The sequence below is a fragment of the Tinamus guttatus genome, unplaced genomic scaffold, assembly GCF_059628265.1.
Source record: "Tinamus guttatus ecotype Peru unplaced genomic scaffold, ASM5962826v1 Tinamus_guttatus_pri_ptg000327l, whole genome shotgun sequence".
Lineage (NCBI taxonomy): Eukaryota > Metazoa > Chordata > Aves > Tinamiformes > Tinamidae > Tinamus > Tinamus guttatus.
Genome location: NW_028288861.1, coordinates 10,026,155 through 10,049,086, shown reverse-complemented (window position 1 = coordinate 10,049,086; position 22,932 = coordinate 10,026,155). Strand labels below are relative to the sequence as shown.

Here is a 22,932-nt window from a genome sequence, read left to right as displayed (position 1 = left end):
CTAAGATGTCTGCCATTATAGGGCCCCCAATCTCATTTCCTGCCCTGGGATCTTTGGTTAGCCATTAAGGGCCAGTGGGTACTGTCAGACCAACTGAGCAGTTTTAGGGGAGTTACTAACAGTGCAGTAGCAAACAAGCCCGAGTGGCTTCCTTTGTTTGGCCATTGGGAACAGGGCCTCCAACAAAAGTTGGAAACTTCAGAGAAATTTTGAGGTGAAGGTTCAAGTCAGTCCCCAGGCAGTGTTGTACCACAGAAGCCAGAACTGCTGAAGAAGTGACAAGTCTCTTCATAGCTGCTTCTGGAAGACCAATAAGCTTGTGCAGTAGTGTGAACACACATGTCATCGCTTCCCTCTGGGAAGGCAGTGCCGCATTTTGTTGTTGTTTTGTTTCAGGTTTTGCTGACTTGACTGCCCAGAATAATAAAACAGATGGAGGTTCTGATTTTATAGGACAAGAGCAGCATGTGAAAGTGAACAGCAGAGGCAAAGAAGTGCAGCAGCAGAGATAATTCATGCGATGTCATTTGGAGGAGGACTCCAGGCAGAATGGGAGGAAGAATTTTCAGCACCTGAAAACAGGGGGGTAACAGCCCACATAACGAAGATGGGGAGGCATAGGAGCATGACAAAAGGACTGCAGTAATAAAACTAAGAAAAATTTTCTTCTAAGAGGATAGTGTGTTTCAGGACCACGCTCCCAACATCTGCTCAAGAAAACAGCAATTTTACATCCATTCAGGTGGCTACTTCACCAAGAGAGCTAAGGTCTGGCATTCCCCAGTTATTCCATTCCCTGCCTGGAATAAGAGCAGGGGCTGTAATGCTTGGTGCCCAGGCCGCAGCAGAGATGGAGCTATGGGCCGAGGGTGCGGGGGGTCCCAGGGTGGTCAGTCTGGGCAGCCAAGGCCCCCAGACCCTGAGCACAGATTAGTAGCAGGGTGGGAAGCAGTTCTGCAGGCCTCTCCTCTACAGCTACCAGAAATATTGTTCTTAGGGGCAAGAACGAAAAGGAAGAAAAACTTCCAACACTTTTTCACAATACTGGGAGTAGATAGAAGCGGTAACTAAAATCCCAGCCTTTCCAGTGAGGAATATACTGAGCTAGCATGACAGAACTCAATACAAATTCTTTGCAGGTCTATTCAGAAAGATCAGCAACTTGCAGGGAGCATCTACATAAAGATTGTTTTTTGTTTTATAGAGAAATATAAAATAGCACTACAGCAACAAAAGGATCAGTGTGTATATATACATGCACATATGTATTTTAAACAGGTCAGGTGCCTAGGCTCAAAAATCTAAACAATTTTCAGTGGTCATCAATACACAAAACTCCAGATGTTTCCATGTCCTGAAAATGCAGCTACATGCTTAGCTTTCTAGTTATAGAATACATAATGATTCCTGCCTGAAAAATCTTGCTTACCTCCTCTTACTCATTCCTACTTCCCTTGCCAGTGTTAAGAAATGGAATGTCTACAGGATACTTGACTTCAAAGAGGCTGAGATAGCATGTAAAGCTCATGTAGGCTATTTAGGAAGGGGAAAGAAGTTAGTTTTCAATTAAATGATAAGACAAACATTTCAAGAAATCAGCTCTTATTTCCTTGAATTATAGCCTTAATTCACTCATTATACATAATTATTAAATTTGCTTAAAGTGATTAGATAGACTTTACTTATAAAAGAGAAATAAATGGGTCTGCCAATGTTTGCACATATCAGTCCATATAAAAAGACCCAAAGTTCATCCTGATGCTGCAAGTCTGTTTATATGCATATAAAAAATATCAAGGAAAATTTGTAGCAATAATCAACTATTTACAATAAGCAAAATGTTCAACAGGCAAAGGAATGGCACTGTAAAAGCTTTAGATACAAGCTTTTGGGATACAAGATATTAGAAAATTGATTAGAATCTTGATTAGGATTAAGTCCTTTCCTATCATCACTTTTTCCTCCAACTCCTCAGTCCAGAAAGCATGCTACAGGCCTGTCCCAGAAACACACACTAGCACTCAGGGGAGAGTTTAGGTGACTTTGTGGTGAACTAATGAGCAAAAGAAGAGTGCAGAAAGTCAGAATTACAGATGCACATTTGGAGCCTATCCACCTCTGGTTGCAAAGCCCTCAGTGCTTCCTGCAGGGTTGTTTTGTGACTGGTCTCTTTGGTACCCAGCAGCGCCTGCAATGAGCTGTTTGTGTCAGGTCCTCTCTGCGCATCGTGGCATAACGCAGTGCATCAAATATTGACAAATGAGGGACAATAAAAACGTCTTTCATTATAAACTCTAACACTATTATGGATGCGGTAACAAATAGAGTTTCCCTTCTTGTAAACTATTTCCTTCACTGGTGGTAACTCCTGTCACGTTTGAAAGGTAAAATCTTGAACACATATGAAATCCTATTACTTAAATATTGGGGGACTGTGGGACAGATTCATTTCCAAAGTCACTTTTTCCTCCTCTAGAGGACCAGACCCACTCAGATATGGTGTGCTTCAAGCATCCATTTTTAAGAAAGAAATATAAAGAACAGATGAAGGACATCTTCTGCGCAAAACACTAAATTTTGTAGATCTTAAAACTGACAGATGGTGTTACATATTCACCAGTATTAGGTACCTTAAGCATTTATACCTGAGTACAAAACGTGCCTAGACCCTCTCCAGCATCCCATGCAGACCTTATTTGCCCTTCTGCAAGGGGGTGCTTGCACCTTTTCAGAGCAGCACAGGAAGATGGAAGGGACGGGGGCTGCGCAGTGGGGGCTGCGTTGAGACGAAGGGATGAGCGCTGCGGTGGAAGCCACGCTGCCCCCTGGTCACGCACTGACTGCCCTTGCGTTGTGAATCCCCAGCGCTCACACGCACCAAATTAAGCTCGCTATTCCCGTGCCACAAAATCTGCAGAGGTTGCGGGAAATGCAGAGTGATACGGCAGTTCATTTAGCAAGGACACTTAGCTGCAATGGGTAACGCACCAAGGGCTCACCACAACTAATTGGCACATTAACTGTCAAACCATTGCTGCTGGTCTGCTCGGTGCCAGATGCTGAGGGTCCTTGTGGACTCTTTGGCTGTTCACTAGCCATAGACACAATGCAGCACCCGCTGCAGCTCACCAACCAGTACAAGGAGAGGGGTGCCTTGCAGAAAAAAAAAAAATTCGAAGAATGTGCTTGTGTAGCTTCAAATGTTTCAGTGTGTCTGTCTGTCAGATATCCCATAGCCAGGGCTTCTGAAGAGAGAAAGCAGCAGGCTCCATTTGGAGCTCTGGGGAGGCAAAATGGAGGCTCTCTGGCAGCCAGGGACTGAGGGAGAATATTAAACACTCCATGCCTAATCGAGCATCTTTTCAAATTAGCTCGGCTGCCTTATTTGCTCTATTCAGAGAGAACAAAGAGCTGAAATGTTACAAAGCATCTGCAGCACTTGAGCCCAGCCGGCACCCTCCCCCTGCCGCCGAGCGGGGCTCCCGTCCTCGTCCTCGCAGGGAGAGCGGCCGCGGGCAGAACGGCCGGGGCACGAGCCCCTCTCCACAGGCCTCAGCCGCAGGGGCAGCACTGCTGGAAACGGCCCCCACATGCGCCCGCTCCGGCGGAACCGCTCCCGCCACAACGGCCTTCCCTGGGCACGAGCCTCTGCAAGGGAGGCTTTCAATTCAGAGCGAATCGCCTGCTAATTAATCGTGGATTAGTAAAGCTTACCCCACCAGATAAGCCACCTGCAAGGATTATAAGACACACTTTCTTCATCTGCAGATCAAGACAGGGACAAGTTGTTAAATGCACAGAGGTGATTTGACTCAATTCAAGGCAAACTGGTAAAAATCCATATATAAGTGGCCAGGCTGGAGAGAGAAAAATAAATAAATAAATAAATAAAAACCTCATGACCCTGTTTGAACTTCAAAGTCACAGTTCTATGAAACGTTTCTTCACCCTTCCAACCTACAAACATGCTCCTCACCCTACCTAGTCAACTCTTGTTTGTGCTCAAATCAAACCATGGCATCTACTATTATGAAACAAACTAAACCACACTTTCTGCTCTGCTTATCCCTTTAAGTATTCCTCCTAACTCTGGTTATTCCACTGAAATGTAAGCATTGAGACCACAGTTATTTCAGTATCAACTGAAGATGGATTTTTTTTTATAAAACAGCAGTGAGAATCTTCTTGCAAACAGGGCAGAATGTCTAATGAGGTCAAAGAATAAACTATTTGATTAGGGCAGTATTAGTTGCTGCAACTTATTCAACAACCCAAACGTTCCAGAACCCTGCAGACTTGTAGACAAACATCTTTGGAAGACTGTAATGTTAGTAGGAAGTCTTTATGCAATAAAAGAGGCTTTTCTGCCAGATGCACTAAAATAAACAAGTAAACAACAGCAACCAAAACAACCACCACCACGGGACTGACTTGTTGCAATTGCCAAATCAGAGCAGCCTTTCCCTCCCCAGACACCTAAATGTAACATAGAAAAAGATCATAAATTTCTGCTATCTATTCAATACCAACACTATGAGCTTCAGCAATGAGGGAATACTGGAACTGCCTCAATGACCAATGCATGAAAGGATGGGTTTCTGATTCCCCCCAAATCAAAAAAAAAAAAAAAAAAAAACCACCTTTAAGAGAAGTCAGCCAGCAGGGTCAGCAAAAGACCAAGGTGAGCCAAGGTGTGGCTCAGGCATTTCTCCATCACCTCCATCATCTGCGCCACTGTTCCCTAAACACTCTGACACACTCCAAATATCCTTCACATTTGGGCCACCACCTCCACAATACTTCTTGGAGAACTCCCAGGCTTTTTGTGTTGAATTGTTTGAATTGAACACACCCTATTCCTGCTGGAAAAGGAAAGGGGGAAAGAACTAGGAATGTCTACATAGGTTAAAGAAGTCAGTGCCAGTACAGACAAGAGCAGGTTGCTCTGCAAGGCAGAGCGGTTTGTTTACATCCTGTACACCACTGCTTGTTACCTAACTTAACAGCATCCCAAATCAGTGAGTACATTGAAACAGCCTCAAGACCTCCATTATGTATTAACCATTTGTCTTAAAAGTTGTCATGTACTTTGTGCAATTGTGGTATATTAAGAATTTAAAATATTAACCTGCCCAAGGTCTTTGTTCAGTGAGCTTAAAAACAATTGCTGCCTAAGGGGTTACCATGGTTTACTTGCAAATAAGGGTTACTATGGTTTACTTGCTCTTTCCTCTCTTCTGGAGTTTTCGTCTTTAAGAATATCAGAGCAAGTAAAACAACCCTGACAAGGCAAACATTTAGAAAGACTCATTCAATGAGTGCTGTTAATTGATATATTCCTAAAGACTTATTTACTTGTTCAAAACTGTTTCCCTGCCTGTGCATTTCAGAAGTGTTCTGCTCACAGAGAAACACAATTATTTGTCTGCTCCCACAAGATGCACAGAGACTCTCAGACCTCATTACAAGCATGAAGATACTGCTGGCAAGGTTTCTATAAAAGAATAATCTTTGACCTAGGAGTTCACTTAATCCTTTCCTTAGCCACCAGATACCAAATGTCTTCTCTTTCTGGGCTTGCAGTCACAGTCATTTTTCTCCTCAGAGGGATGAGCTGAAGGTTGAGTTAGCTTGGTAAATATTTTTGAGTACTTATCCATGTGAAATGCATATTTCAATTTTAGGAATACACTAGAGACTATCCTAAGCTACAAGAGACATTTTAGGTAAATAAAGGTTTAGGTAAATAAACGTTTTCATGGTTTCGTGTCACCAAATACATACTAAGATGCACTCAGTCTCATTTCAACTGAGTGCAAGTTATGTGAGAATCATTGTCAAAGAAGAATCCCAGTTTAGAATAACACCCAATGCCCCAAGCTCATGTTAAATCTTTGGAACTCTTGATTTAATAGATAATAACCATTTGTTGCTACACTCTAAGATTTTGCATCCCTAAAACTATTTTCTCACCTCAGTAAACAACATAACATCCAAAAAATAATATCCTCTTCTTGTTTGTGGTCCCATGAGCCTTCTGCTAATGTGTCTAAAGCTCTTCTAGACTCCTCCTTACATTCTTTTGAGGTAAGGGAGAGTGATCAGATACAGTGGAAGTTTTATCTTAGCTGTATACAGCTAAGAAATAAGAACCTTCCTTCAGTTCAAATCCTCTTTGAATCCTGGCATTCATATCAACCTATCAGCAGTAAGGCAGCATTCAGTTCATGTTCATCTGACCTGCAGTCCCCATTCACAATGGGTAGCTCTTTATTGTTTGAATAAAAGACCTACTAAAACTGATTTATCTTTCCCTGCCTTGTGTTTGGTTAGTTATGGTCCCATTCTGTTTGTTGCAAGAAATACTAAAAGCTGCTTTCCAAATTCAAGCACACACAAGGCTGTCAAAAGAGAACATGCTGTCAGACCCATCAATGCATTAGTTATAGTGATGGTCTCAACAGCTTTTACTAGAGTGAAATTGCATTGCAGGCCATCAAGACTAGTTCAGACTTCTCATAGATCTCACTATATTATCACTAGACATAGGGCTGTAAATCAGCTTGAGCAGTCTCTATATCCTCAAAGCTGTAAGAAAGATAAGTGAGGGGTACCAAGTTAGCAAGGCAGAAACAAATAGCTCTTTAGTTGATTAACCTCCCTTCTATATTCTTGCCCTAAAATACCCATTAAAAAAAAAAAAGAAAAAAAAAAAGTATGTTTTGAGCTGGACCCACTCTTATTCATCACCTATTGCCTTCTAAGCAGTCAGTCTCCAAGTGTCCATCACCACTGCCTATGCCTCTTCCTGCATTCCCATCATGGGGCTCCTTGGCAAAACAAGAGCTAAACCCCTCACATCAGTTACAGGTTGGATGTTCTCAGTGGCTCTCTGGAGGCCCAGGTTCACTCCCTGAAATCTTGCAAGTAATCTTGCACCAGAGAGGATATTTGCCTAGCAGATGCATCATAAAATCTCACTATTGCTTCTGACTTGCATAAAACTGCCTCACTGTATGGGTTTCTCCTGCTCCTGACACTGTCATGCTACATGCTAGGGCCAACCAAGACCGTGACAATTCATGAGTGATGTTCATGTTTTGTCTCCCATACTTGTCCCTAGTGAGAGAGCATACAACTCCTCACCCTGTACAGCAAGCACAAAGGGAAGTACTAAAACTTTCCTTGTTCTGACCTGGGTCACTGAAATATAATTGCACATGAGCCACTCATTGATCTTGGCTTTTATAGTAAATTGTGACAGGAACACTACAACATCAGCTCTGTAGAACCTGGGGCTGAGAACAGGCAATTTCAGGATTGCTGGAAAATCCAGCAAACGTTTGGGATCTCTATGAGCATTTTTAGTTCTGATCTGCTCAGTGTGGGGCCACTGTACTATTTGTCATGTTGAAGGAAACACAGTGCTTTTGTAACTGGGCATGCAGTGTATTAGTCTCAAAGCAGCAGAGATCTTTGCTCTCTAGTTCCCCTCTTCCTATCTCCATTAAGCAGCATTTTAAGTTGAGTGGTCTTGCTTGAGTCATTCTCATTAAGCCATATAAATGCTCAGTTTGGCCAGCCACTGCTTTCATAGTTGTACCAGCTGGGCAGAAAGCCTGACATACAAAAGCAAACCAGAAGCAATTATTCCCTGTCTGTGCTTGAATTTGAACTTATAGATAACACACAAGTGCATGAAACCACACTTGCCTAAAAATTTCCTGTCATAATCATATATACTTATATGTACTGACAAGCATACTCCTCCATAAACAGCTGCACACTCATGCAAGCTTATCATGAAATTAAGCATCTACACACTGACAGGCTTACCACTACATTTGCACAAAACTTCACTTCCACATAGTATCACATTCCCAAGCTCACAAAATTTACACAAGCAGTCACATAGACATGCCCTCAAATATTAATCCTGCCGTTTCCCTTTGCTTTTTCCTCACCCAAAGCGGCATGCACACATGCTGCATTTCAAGGTCTTTGTAAGCTACAGCCGTTGTGTAAAATTCAGCCACTCTAAGTATGTCCTGAAATGAACTAACAGCCAATGCCGTATGCCAAGAGAAGAAGCAATGAGCATAACTGTTAAAAGGATATTCAAATGCGTGCATTCTTTTATAATCATAGTGTTTCTTATTTAAATTGGAGGGGACAGGAATTTAGAGAAGAACTAAAGCTGACTAGGAGCCTCGTTACAACAGCAACAACAACAAACTGGGCTCGCAGGACAACTTTTGGTTTGGAAGGAGTCCGTAACCAAGTACTCTTACTCTCTATTTCTGCTGGCTGTGCAACTCCTGGCCATTTTCAGAAGCCTTTCCTCTACCACTGCCCTCAGTCAGAGGGGTGGTTCATAGTCACCCTGTATGCACCCACATCTCCCTGCAGTGAGGATTTACAGAGGGGGCATCAATTGCTGCTTTTCAGCAAGAAAATTTAACAGCCAAATCCCTTCCAGCCATCTTGCTAGCAGCAACGGGGCTCTCCAGACAAGCCTGGAAGGCATGGAGCAGGACAGGCTGCGTCCTCTTTGCAACCACCATCCCCTTGGTGCTGAAGCAAGCCCTGGCCATCAGCAAGGATGCCTATAAAGATCTACAGGATGTCTCCAAGACTCCAAAATTGGCTGTTTCTATAGCAACTTCCCCCAAACCAGTAGCTCTAAGTGCTCCGACAGCTGAAAATGCAACTCTGACAAAGAAGAAATAAAAGCTGAGCAAATTTCCCTTTATGATTTCCACAGAGGTCATGTCACTGTATGGCAGTGAAACTATGTGCCTCTTCTTTCCCTTGTTTTACAGAACCACAGATAAAAGAGCCTCTGATAGCACACTTTGTATGAAAAAGCTTAAAATCAGCAGAAAATGGCTCTATTTCTTTTGCCATTCATGACAGATTTGTTTTCTTTGTGAGATCCTTATGGAGTCCAACTTCAGAGAAGAAAATGCTCTAGGTAGTCCTCTGAGGAGCCCACCGTCAGGGTAAGGTTCTCCTGTCACCATATCGTGACAGAGGGAGTGTGAGAAATGAATATGATGAATATGAAGAGGAGGGATAAGTGTGAATAGGAAGGGAGGCGAGAGAAAATAGTCCTTCCATTCGATTAAATTTTGAAGACAAGGGTTTTTTTTTTTTTTAATTCCTCTTTCTCAAATATACAGAACAGTGACAAGAATAATCTGAAGTTGGAGCCCTTTTGAAAAAACACAGGAGCTACAGAAGAAATTGAGTTCAATATTTATACAGTGCAGTTCTAATTAAATTAGCAGGCCTACAGATGTGATGGAGATCAGCTACTTGCCTGAACCCTGCTCTTCATTGTTATCACTGTTAAATTTTTAGCTATATTACTGGTAAAATTGCAGTTTAATTAAAAGTAAAGAAAATAAAAAAATAAATAGAAGCTACAATGTTTTTATCTTGGAAGGAAGTGAACATAAGAGTTCACAGATCTTCCCCTCACAGCATGATGCCATCTGGTAAATATTTGAGAGCAGAACTCATCCTCCCAAAATCCACTCAAGTTACTAGTTTCCTTGGGAGCTAATAAAACAGAACCACCATACAATTTGCAATGGAACAGGGAATTTCTCAGTTACATTCAGGACCAGACACCAAGACTCTCCAACCCTCTTTCTTAACACTCAGAGCTATTCCAATTAAGAGTGAGAAATTCAGATACTCAGTATTGCTAGTTCTCACTCCTCAGGACTCTGTCATCTAGTGGAACCTGCAACCCTAAATTAAGGGCTAGATGTTCCATGGAGCATATGAGAGTTGGGCGTCAAAGAACAGATCTGCTGCATTTGAGCATTAGTAGATTCTACATCTGGGGCAGGAGACCAGGGTCCTAGTTCCTGCCCAGTAAGTGTCCTAAACACTGTCCTGTGCAGTCTTGCATTCTTGCGTGCTCTCACTCTGCTCCCAAGCACCATGAATATTTAATTATTTCAAGCTGAGAAAAGATGCTCAAGTAGCAGAAAGAGTTACACCTTCAATTGTTCATTTACTTGCTGGCTAGAGTAGATTGAGAAATGGTGTAGAGCCAGTTCCCACAGGCAGGATATGTGCTGCAACCACCAGGATACTAGGTGAAAAGGGACACTTCCGTTGTTTGGAAGATCTATTGTGAATTCAAGCATCCGAGAGGCACTTAGATGGCACCAGGTAGTATTTTCTTTTTCGGGTATGACCCCAAGTCCTACCTGCTCATCTTCTACAGGAAGTTGTCCAAGTATTTCATGTGACCGCATAGGAATCACTGATTCTGTTACCTGGTGCATCTCCAAGACAGCACAGAGATGTAACCAACAGAGATGAATGGGGTAACCCCTTGTGCTAGAGGTCCCAGACACCCCTTCACATTAAGCAAAAATGCATACAACTTGTGCCAGTGTCCAAGTTCTCCACAGTGCAATGCACTGCACTGTCCTGTGCCCCCGTGTTTCTCACCCTAGACTTGACAGGAGTGGAAGTCCCTTGACACAGCATTATAGGGAATTCCCAGAGCAGCACTTTGTGCAAGGCCAGCCCAAGATGCAGATTCTCCCTGCTTAACCCCAACTGAGGTGATGCAAAGCGACGTGCTCAAATTCATATGGACAGTTACAGGCAAAAATCAGAAATGCAGCTAATATCTTTTGACTCCTGTTCAGGCCAGAGATATTCTCTTCCTGCACCTTCTTTCCTCCCTTCTTCTTACCCCCAAACACCTGGATCATCTACTTCCTGAAAGGACAGGGATGCTAATGTGCCACAAGTAATGCGCCAGTAAAACACAATTTCTTAAGCCCTAGAGTTTGAATTCAGAATGATATAACAACTGCCTGGGGGAAAAAAAAATAAAAATAAAGAACGAGAGAGAGAGAAACAAGGGTAAACTCTGCAAATTCTGATTTCCCATAGCAGCTATCTTATAGCTTCCTTTTCTAATGTCACTTCTAGAGCTCAAGCATATGCCTGTGGCTCCAGAAAACAAACCAGTTACCCCATCAGGTCTGAAGGGGCACTCTGACCACAGCTCAAGTCTTTTTGTTGTTGTACAACAGGGTAGGGAGATTTACCCCAGGGAATTAAGATGCACAAAGTATACTAGAGACAAAAGACAGACTTTAAAAACAAGTAATAAATGACGACTGATGGGGGAAGGATACGGTCCAAGGACAGAAGCAAAGTTCATTGTTCTGTCATTGTCTGTTGACCTTAGGAAACAAATACGGCCTTTTGATCAGCCCTAAACTAAGTAGCACTTGTTAGGTATAGCACTTGTTATCAAAGTCTTCCCACACCGGCCATCAGGACTATCAGATCCAGAGGATCATGTGTTGCACCAAACAGTGCAACTATGATAGAGAGGTAGAAAGAGGGAATGAGAAAAGAAAGGAACCAGAGAGAAAAAGATTTAAAAAAAAAAAAAAAAAAAAAAGTCAAGCACAATTATAGACATAGAGAGGCCAAGGGGAGGAAGAAAAGAGCAGCAAAAAGAACTTATGAATAGACACATCAAAAGACAGGACAGATACCAAAGAATGGTTCTCAAGCCCTTTGCAGTAGTACGAGGGAAATTGGCTTCTGCTTTGCCCATAAAGATTCTCGCCGATTTCTTTGCTAACCTCTGCCTTTTAGCTTTGATTGTTTCTTTTCCCCTAAGATCTTGTTTTCCTTCTTGTCATAATTGTGGTCTTTTTTCCCCCTTTCTCCCTCAGAGCAGCTGTCACATTTACTTAGGTCTCATGAACTGCTGTGCTGCGGGTGCATGTGATTAATTACACCGTTAGCCTTCATTAAGTCAGGGGATTGGCACTTCAGCAGAGAGGCAGCAGGACCAGAAGGAGAAGCTATTCAGAGCCAGCAGGATCTGAGCCCTGCAGTTTGTGTGTATGTTGGGCATGCAGGGCTTTTGTCCTCAAAAATAGCAATATTTGTGTTCTTAGGCAAATCACAAAGCTTCTGCCTCATTGCAGACAAGACTGAATCAAAAAACACAAGGTCCTAGACAGTATTACTACCTCAGATAGCCTACTGATATAGCCCACTCTACTTGCGTGATGGAGGCAGATTAAGATCAGTGTTTCGACAAGGGCTTTTGTCTTCATGGAACTCAGAGTTCAAGATTTAGAAGCCACAAATGCCTTTCCCATAAGGCACACAGGTTAACAACAACAAAAAAATCTATTTTTGCTCAGGTTCCACATATACATCCCAGCTGTTTCTACCTGGGCTTATCTTATCCTGTGATGTGGTAAACAGCTTGTAGGATATGGTAATTGCAGCCTAGAATCTCCAGGTGTTTGCTTATACTCTTTATTCTGCACAACTGAAAAAGGTGGTGCAGTCACTACATTATGACCTATCGCTGTACAGAGTTCACTATAGATGCTCTTGGATTTTTCCTTGAAGAGCTCTCCAGTTTAATGCAGAAAAGTACAGTTTTTGAGGTGATGCTACTGTGTTTTGCTAGTCATTGACGATTTTCAAAGACTTGGAAGAGAATTCAAATATAGGAAATAGGATAATTTGACAACTATATCTATGCCATGTGGTTTAGTCAACAATTATTTTGAGGCACCACTGAGAAGATCAAATCCTAAATGATCTATCATACTCCAGATCATTCTTTGCAAGTCCATACCATGAAAACTTTCTATATCACCAAATACAAACTTAGACTGCAGTGACACCTTGGAACTGGGAATTGGACTAGATAATCTCCAGTGGACTAGATGATCTCTAGAGGTTCCTTCCAACCTGAACTGTTCTCTGATTCTGTGAATGCCTCAGCTCCTATTGTCAGTGCCACACCAAATCCAGAAGATTTAGGGTATAGCTGAGGCATGTCTTAAATAACTTCAAACTAAACCCAAGGACTCTGGGCTAAGCAAAGCCCATTGACCCCATTTGGGCAAGAGGATGCATGATAGCTCTTTATGGAAGGGGCAAAAGTGACTCCAGCTTGGGATGGCTTAGACAGATTTTTGACAGACAGAAAGATCAGATAAAAGTCCAATAGAGCAGATGCTGTAAGAGGATTAGAACAAGCAGATTAGAAGCCTCGAGAATGCAGAGATCATCAGACGCCATTCCTCTTTAAATATAATCAGGAACAAGTATCCCAGCTCGCCCTCCCCCCCACCAATATCCAAAGTCCTAATTTCCTCCCTCCTCTTTCTCCCTGTTTATCTCTGCATCATTTTGTGGTCTCCGGAGGTGATTAACGTCATGTGATGAACCTACATGAAGCTAAGAGAGGAAGCTTGCATAAACATGGTGGGTTCCTCAGACTTGAAGAGACAGGGAAAAGCTCTGAAGAGGAGTTGGCAAGAACATACCAAAAACTCAGGAGAAACTGCACCCGGGTAGGCAACAAGCAAGAATGCCAGATGCTGGGGAGAATGCAGGTCCCAAACAGATCAGACTACTGCCAACAAGAGAAATGTAACAGTTTTCCTAAACATACTACTGTGCAAAATTCTGCCGTTCCCATGTCAGCTTCACCTCTTTGTTACATTCCCTGCACCTCTTCAAGTCTTAGAGGAGGCTCAGAGGCCCCAGACACCCAAAGAACTCTTGTTAAATTACACAATATACTTGTTATTCAATCACTAGCCTTCGGTCTGATTAGTTCAGTATATGGGCTGAGTTTTCTTTATATACCTAAAGCCTTCATTCGCACAATATTTCCAAAGGTCTTTTAGGTGGGTTCATGGTTCCATGTAGTGCCTTTCCCAACACTTACATGTGAACACCAGCATTCATAAATTATTAGATATATCTACATGCTTATCATTTGATCAGCTTGTCAGTTGAAATGCACAGGAGGCTCATGCAAAAATCAGGACATGAAAACATCCTGCAATTTACAGGACCACTCACACTATGGATAGTGTAGAATAAGTGAAAAAATTCACAACCCATAGGCTGATTTTAACTTAGACATCATATTTTCTAAACAATTATGAATAAACTCATAAGAGTCAAAAAACATATCACTGATGTGCTGTAGAAATTGCTGAATTCATCAAATAAATGATTTGCTACATGATATAACAATCCACCCAACTCTACTCAAGAGTAGATCAATCCAACAACAGTGCTATAAGGACCACAGGAAAACAATCTAGAAGTGCTGGCAGATTAAATGAGCCAGAGAGTCAACCTACATTGACTCCATAACTGTAAATATGCACACATACATGGATGGCAAATAATACCAAGACAATTTGATAGGTGGTGGAACTTCCATATACTAAGCCATAAACTGTGGAATGGGATGATTCCATCATCTGGAGAGCACTTGTGTTCAGATACACCATACTTACCTCTGCATATTGCCTCTGAACTTCTCATTGCCCATCCTTATCTTTTACAAATAGATCTAGGCCCTGTAGCTCAGGTCACATTAGGTCGTCCACACAAGGTACCTCTGAGACCCTTGTCTCTATGCCATCTATCTTGAAGGCTTCTTTTGGGCCTTGTTAGCTATGGCTGCAAACACAGGCAGATCCTTCTTTGCCTGTTCAGTAGAGGCTACAGTTCAACTGAAGTCGTAAATCATCACTAAACCTTTCTTATGTGTGATACAGCACTTGAGTGCCAAACGCAGAAAGCAGCTTTGCCCAGGATCACCAGCAGCAATCACCTAACCCCAGGACTGCCTGAAGGATCCATCTCCAGAGTTCAGCCTCCCCAGATTGACACTGAAAAGCACAATGATTAGTCTCAGTAAATGAAATCCTACTACTGGGCTGTTAGGGAAAGGAGGTAAGGGGAAAAAAAAAAAAAAAAGGGAAACTCTGCCTGACATAAATGATTCTATCAAGAACTTCAATTAAATTGATTGATACAAGTTTGCCAGCAATAGGGAAAAGTGACATGTACCTTCCACAGTCTTGTTTAGACTCTAAATAGCAAAGTAAACCAATAATGCAGGGGAAGCTATAAATCTCACTAGGGCCTGGTGACAGACACTGTGCAAAGCTATTAAAAAGGAAAGAGATTAACTTTGGTATTCAATCCCTTAGTTGCTGACTTACTCCTCTTTCTTATCCAAGGTCAGAACCTTGGTTATTTCTCCACAAGCATATACTCTTTCCATACTTTCTCAGCAAGAGCAATACTTGTGGTAGGGACCACAGGCTACAACTTCCAAGGACCCTAAAGAAGCTGATGCAGGAGGAAGCGCACGACAGCCACTGTCACCTCCCAGGGAAGCCTCTGCCCTAAGGACACAGTCCTAAGGGCCCTGCCTGGGAAGTTGCTTGTCTGTCTGCCCACTCCCAGGTTTCCCCATAGAGCTTATCTGCTAAGTTTCATTTTAGGAATTAAGTTTCAATTTAGGTGATTGCTTGACTCACATTAGGTCTCTATACTCTCTAGCAGGTTTGGCGCAGGTCCTTTCCTCCTCCCATTCACCACAATGATCCAAAACATATCTACCACCTCAGTCATACACATAACCACTGCCTACTCACCTCTTCACTGCAACTGCTGCTGCTTGCCTTTGCCCAGAGGATGAAGACTAACATGGTGCCAGGGTCTTTCTCCATGGCTCCCAGCAGGCTGCTGGGATGTATTTTCAGTCCTGTCAGTGCCTGAGTGCCTGTGATGGCTGGCTGGCTTTCCCCTCCGATTCTTCACACCAGCCTGCAGTGAAGTTTTTACAAGAGGCTGGACACCAGGCCAGGGGCAGGAGAAGTCCTGCCCGTTATGATTACGGCTCTCAGCCACATGCACGCGTCTCTTCCAGCGTGCTGGGAGAGAAGACCCAGCCACTGCCACTGAGGTGCGTACCTCAAGATGGCCCGGGTTTCCTGACTGTCCATCTCTGCCACGCAGACCAATCCAGAACAGCCTTTACAATACTCTGGGGGCTGGACACAACATCACCCATGCAAATCAGACTGAAAAGGGGGAAGATTCTTCTGCTTAACTCCTACAGCAACTACATTTAATACAAGTATCCACTACAGCCTTATCCCAATCTTTTATTCTGATGGAAAAAGAGTACAAAGCAGAAAAACAGGGTAAAATAAAGATAGCAGAATATAAGCTAGAAGCACACAAAATAACATAAACAGCTGGATGCAATGAAAGTAAATTCAGTGCTCTCATGAAGAGATACAATAGCTTACACCAACTACCCAGGAAGTTATTCCTTCTGATCGGAAAATGCAAGTTAGAGGCATCTTTCCTATAAAAATAAAAACTGTACTAAAAGCAGAGGAAAACAGCAACATTTTACAATGCACAGATGCTCTCAATATAAAATTAAAATAGTCAAGTTAAGCAGAATTTGGGAGGCTATGTCTTGGCAAGGCAGCTGATGGGGGGACCAATTACATAAAGGTAACAGACCTGTGCAACAAAAAACTATATTTAAAGCTCTGGAAACTGCTTTGCCAGTGCACCCAAATCTGAACAATTCTTTAAGCCGTTGGTAACTGAGTTCCTCTAAGTCTCCTAAATCCTTGCATTTTGAACTTAGCTATCCCTGCTATTAGTGGAGTTCATGCACCTGAAACCCAGGGATCCTCTGATTATTGAGCAACGTAGCAGTGTATAAAACAACAGAAGTGCCAACTTGCACCTAATGAACTCACCTCTCTACTGAGAATCTGTTTCTTATTTTCCATGGAGCTTTTTTCTTTTTGAATACAGTCAGCAGTAATAAAAACCCAACCTGGCTATTAATGAGTTTTTTTTAAAAAAAAAAAAAAAAAAAAAAAAAAAAAAAAAAAAAGTAGCTGTGCATGCTCTGGTGATGAAAGCTTACATGGTGCTTAGCTACCCTGCTCTAAGAAATAGTGTTTGACAGAGGGATCTGGTTCCTGAACTCCACTAATGTAGAAGACAGAGAGAGAAGACAACTGGCAAACACAAGAAAACAGACAGTCACTTTGATAAGGAGAACATTGGCTCTTCCTTTGACCTGCTATGATGAAGGGGAAACGAGTATCCCAAGACCCATCCAGTGTTTTACACCACTGTGGCAGGAGCTCTACTGGCAGATTTCCATCTGCTAGCAGATCAGATACCACAAAGAACAACAACAAAAAAAAAGTTTCCATTATTAGGAGAAAGTTTATATAGATATATATACACACAGGTGTACATGTGAATATGTATGTATATATGGATATGTCTGTGTTCTTGTGTTTATATCCCTACATATATATATAACTACAGGTGTAGATATATGAATATCCAAGTATCGCAGCTCCAAGTCACTAGGCTGGCCCACACAGTAGCTTTTTCCAGGAAATTTTGATCTGCCTCCACCACGTTACGTGTCATCTTTTTTTTTAATGGAGGGTTTATTTGCAGTTCAAGAGAAGAACTTCAAAGAACAGCTGAAAATAACCTAGTAAATGCTAAAATGGTCCTCCCAAAGCAGGACTCCCAGAATCCACACCTGAGACCTTGGTCACGATAGCCCACATTCCTAGCGGGAACCTTTCATTGTCCATTTACTCACAGAGAAGTGAAACGGCTGGAGCGTTATCAGCGTGTTACTGAACTGGCCTTCCACAAGCAGCTCTTATCTACAGAGCCTCTCCACCATCAATAAAGCCCCTTCATAGGCTGCTGCATTCATTCACATCAGTCAGGTTAATAAACCCCTTCAGAGCACAGCCCAAAGTCTTGTTTGATAGCTCCCTCTGAGGCATGAGGCACATATAAACTCTAAAGATTTTCCACAGGAGACCGTGGTGGTGGGAGATAGGCTTGCAAAAAGTGAGGAATTCTTTATGGCCCTGTTAAAGACAGAAATCTGTGGCTGTAATTTATTGAACCGTTAGGCATGCAAGAAATAAAACATTTCCAAACACAACAGACAGCAAATGACCCCATCTAGGTACCCATCAAGGCAAAAAAAGACTTCAGCTCAATAGCTGTCATGCCACGATAGGAGTTATTACTGCCGATCAAATGCAACAAAATCTTAATAAAAAAATACATCTTACACATAGGGAATAGAGAACAGCATAGTACAAATATCCATCTTGCATGGACCGAGACCTTTCCAATCTGTAACATGTCAGAAATTACCAGATAATTACTGAAAACAGGATCTGACAAACCCAAACAATTGACCAAATCCCAACTAATGCCGACCATCTATTTTTATTAGTTATCACTCTCCTGGGTAGCTTTCCCAAAACTGAAGCAGCAGGGTCCAGAACAGATGGAGGAAGAGCAATGTGGACCTGTCCTGTAGATCTGCCAAGACGTTCAGCTAAGCCATTGCCCTCTCTGCCCCTCAGTATCACTGACATAAAAGCTGGCAGAAGCACATTTCATAAAGTGTTACCATAGCAGAGCAGGTCTTTCTCCTTAGAAAGTTAAGAATTATTGCACTTCCATGTTCCCATATCACACAAAAGACTGTTTGGGGCTTTTTACTACCTAGCTTCTGAGCAAGAAAACACAGCCACGCTCAGCGTGTGCAGAGAAACGTAGCATCCCCTGCATAGGGCACATTAAAAACTACCGTCTATGGAAAAGCCCTTCTCGATCAAAAGGGATGCAAGCACCGTTCCTGGGATTTTGTCCCTGCACAGCAGGGTCCCTTGGAAACCGGCAGAGGCACCAAGGGCAGAGTGTTTCCCCAAGCAAAGCCAAGGCTGGCAGGGCCGAGCAGCTGGGAGCAAGGCTGGGCGCATCCAGGAGGGGGCAGCGGTCACACGCACTAGCCAGAGCGCACGCAAGCAAACGCCAAACCGTCGAAAATTAAAATTAAATGGAAGCACGGGTTTATGTGGTCTTGATGCTATAATAATTTGGTGACTTGTAAAATTAAACTCAGCACTCTCCTAAGCTCATAGAGATATACCCTTGGTTTTACAAGGGTGCAGAGGGCTTACCTTACCAAGGGATCTGTAACAGTGTGTCTTTTGCTACCAGGTATTGATAACGTGCTTGGCCAGTAGTGACAGAGCGAGCAATAAGGTGAATACATTGTACATGCCGCCCACAGAGGTGCTCCGGGAAGTTCTCTAGGGGCTCCCTGAACAACCCTGGTGTGTACGAGTGCAGCGGCGCCCGTGCTGCCTCCCGCAGCCAGGCCAAGCAGCCCCTCAGTGAACAGCTCTGAGCACCGCGGTTCCTCCAGCTGAAGCAGCCCCAGAGGAGGGTAGAGAAAACAAACAAACAAACCAACACGCCTGGTGACAGCAAGGGCAGTCACTGTGGGAACACGAGGAGCTCTCACCTTTACAGAGACCTATCTTGATGTGGTTCCTCAGAAAGTACCCAGCCCCTGGTTCTTTCTCTGGACTCCTCCTGCACTCCTATTTTCCCCTTACAGCTCCTCTATTTGGGCTGTAAAAATTTGTAAAGCAAGACATCAGGCTCCATTAGTGCCTAAAAAGGAGATTTCCAAGAGATAACAACAGATGTGTGCATTGGGAATACAAAGGCTTACCTGCTAGTTGTGGTTAATCTTGGAAATCTTTTTAGGTAGGACTTTCTATAGAGTTGTTATTGCTTCCCTGTGTGTCCTTCCTTTCATTGGAGCTCCAAGTTCATCAGGCCAGAACCAGTTTGCAGCCTCCACACTGCAGACAGTAATATTTGGTTTTGGAATGCCTGCAAAGCTGGCCTCAAAAAAAGCCAATTCCCTCAGCATCCCATGCCAGCCCTGGAGATTCATTTTTTTTGGAGCTTGCACCAGGCTAGTGATAAGTTAGGAGTGATCAGCCATACAGCAGCTCACATTTACAATACATATGCAATCTTAAGTCTTACAATATAGATGGAGACATCTCACCCTGAAGTCTCCTATGAGATCCCAAAAGAAAGCCTGCTGTAGAAGATAATATTTAGGACCTTCATCAGCTTGCATTGCCTTCAGCAGCTCCCATTTTTCAGCCCTGGCCACCGAGGAGCTACCTCATTCAGAGCCTCTTCCTCAGGCAAAGCAGCTCCACTTGTCAAACCTGGTTCTAACAAACTATCATTTGCTCCCCTTACTGCACAAGGCAATGCTACCTGAGAGATACGTACAGCTCCCCGTGCAGCTCAAGCAGCAACTTGTAGCATTCAGGAGCCCACAGATCCTCAGCACTTCAGCCTCTCCTGTTAATTGTGAGCCTAAGGCTTCTCATCTCCCTGCTCTATCAGTCCAAGGCCTAAAGCAGGAGCTACAGGAGAACAGCCATTACCTGCAGTAAAATCAGGTTTGAGGCACAGGTGGGCAGTCTTGATTTCATCCAGTAGAGGGCAATGCTAATACAGGAAAGAGACACTAAATTACAGTATTTCATACACTAAAATAAATAGCAAAGGAATTAAAGACCCTGAACTAGCAGCACTGAGCACAGAACAAAGCATGTTGCTAGTTCACATTCTCATTCCATCAAAAATGTTCCCTAGCCCAATCCCATCTAGCAGCAAGTGGCCCCACGCTAAATTTTCAGATGTTTGTTTCAGATCAGATTTTTACTGTTCCCATTAAAACAGAGAAAAGATGGTCTGTATTGGATCATAGCAGAAACACAAAACTTTCTATTACCGTTCATTAAAATAAACCAAACAGCCAACCTTTCTATCCTGCCCAACTTTAGCCTGCACATTTGATAAGGCCCAAAAGATCAATGCTTTATCATTCTCCGCAGATTACCTTGCTTGATATTGAGCATTTCTAACAGACAAAGAAATAAAACGTGTCAGCATTTAATCCTATCCATAATGGAAGAGTCTTATTCTTGTTAAAGGAATTTCCTGTGACAAAAGGGGGGGGGGGGAAGTGGAAGATGAAGGTGATGCACTAATTCTGTAGCTGTTCCTAAGGTGTCCTGCTTCATTTCACATTGGAGGAAAAGGACCTGGAAAAGCAGGGGAAATAAGACTTATTCTGTTACACACACAAGGAAAGCATGGATTATTTAACTGACGCATGACCCTGATTTCCAAGGGCTCATTGGCAGGTAGGTCAGCGGGATCGTCACTCACTCAAGTGGCTGTCACAGTCAGTCGTGCAGCGATCCTTCCATTCTGAAGGATCTTCCATTCTCACCCAATATCAACCCCAAAAGATGTTTTATAGAGGGTTCAGAACAACCATCCTCACCTCACAATGAGCCTGTGCAAAACTATCCTGTGACTGAAGAGATTTTTTTTTGCTGACCATAACTAGCGATCAGTCAATGCCTGGAAGCATAAAATATTATAGAGCACTTGATTAATCATGACAGTAGAAAAAATTGCTATAGTTGCCACACATGCACATAGGCAAAGCACATTTTTAAAGTCTGGGACAGTACCATTTTGGGCTGCAATAGCATGCACTGAGTTTCAGAACATGCAAGAAGTATTTTCCCCTATTTTATAAAACCCTGCTTCTATAATTCTTCCATAAAAGATTAAAGTCTTTTATGGAATAAAGCTTTGCTTGAGGTTTCTCTTGTGTCAATATCATGATTTACGGATTGGGAAACTGAAGCAAATGATGGCCAGTGGGTTTCTTCAACATCATCCCATATACCTGCATATGACAAATATCTCAGATTCTCTAGCCTCCCGTCTTGTGTTTAGCCATTTACTTAAAACTCTACCCATGTTTACTTCCATAAGATCCTTATGTTGCTTCTGTGAAGTATTCCCTTGTCCTCAGATTACGGAGTAGGGAGATGGACTGAAATTACTTTTCTTTCACTATGTTTTGCTATTATGTTTATTGTAAGAAGCTTATAAACAAGATAAGACATTTTCTGATTTTGTGTTCATTCTATTTTTTTTTCCTTTCTCCTAAACAAAAACCAAGGACTATCTTTTCAGTCTTTTATTTTCTTAATCAGATAATCTTCTCCACAACTATTGGGCAAGTCCCGTCTCTCCCCCATGACTGATCTCATATTAAAAAAAAAAAATACACTGCATTGTGCACAGTTCAGGGTGAACACTGAGTAATCTACTGAAATCAGTGTAGAAACAGATGTTAAAAACTGAAAAGAATGCAATTTTTATATCTAGGGAAACATACTTATGAATTTGTGGATCTGGCCCCGCATTTTTACATAGATACTTTGGCGCCTAGCTTTCAGCAACTTTTCTGAGACTTTCAGTACCTGAGGAGCAAAATGCCTACATTACTTTATGGTTATGGGCCTCAGTTCTTCCTTCATCATTGCTCTTCTATCTTGCAGCCAGAGGGGATCAAATCTTTATAGCACCATTAGAGGTGTGAATTCTTTCAGCCTGTTATAACAAATGCTAATTTTCTAACGTTACTATGATCATCTTTATGATAACAGTGTTCTGGTAAGGCAGAAAAGAAAAACTGTAATTCAGACACATGGTTAGGGATAGTCATACACCTGATGCAACACAGAGTCAAGACTTACGGCCAGTCACATGTGGACACAGAATTACTGCATCTCCCAGTTATACATCAGCAGAGGCAGCCTATCCATGCCAGGCTCAAAGAGAACACTTCTACCACCTGTTACCATGGAGGCTTTTTAAGTTATCATAACAAGAGCACAAAACCAAAAACCCCTAAAGTCTGAGATCAAGGAGATCTGGATTCTGTCCCATCCATTACAGTGTGCCTATAACCCCTGCCACATCAGCTTGACTCCTATCTTTCACTTACAAAATGGGGATAATGACACAACTGCCCTCCCTAGCAATGACACTCAGACTTTGAAATATTCCAGTTTGCTACTGGTAGCATAACATATCGTGCTATTGGAGCACAGCAAAGACAGGATTTTTAAGTGTTAGGGTCAGAAGAGGCCACTAGGCAAGTTTGGCTGACTTATTTAAAGCCTTGACATGAGATCTTTTGAGACATTACCTCCCCTAGAATGCTGAAAATTTTTCTGACCACTTGCATCCCTGAATCCTGCCACCCTATCCCTATGAGTTGCACTTTGCCCCGGCAGGTGGCTCATTCAGGGATTCAGCGCT

The 22,932-nt window shown here is 42.6% G+C and overlaps 1 protein-coding gene across 1 annotated transcript in view; it reads right to left on the bottom strand.

The window, feature by feature from the left end:
* The window catches only part of NRXN3 (neurexin 3), a 901,920-nt gene that overhangs the window by 711,227 nt on the left and 167,761 nt on the right, over positions 1–22,932 (bottom strand). The window lies entirely within an intron of this gene.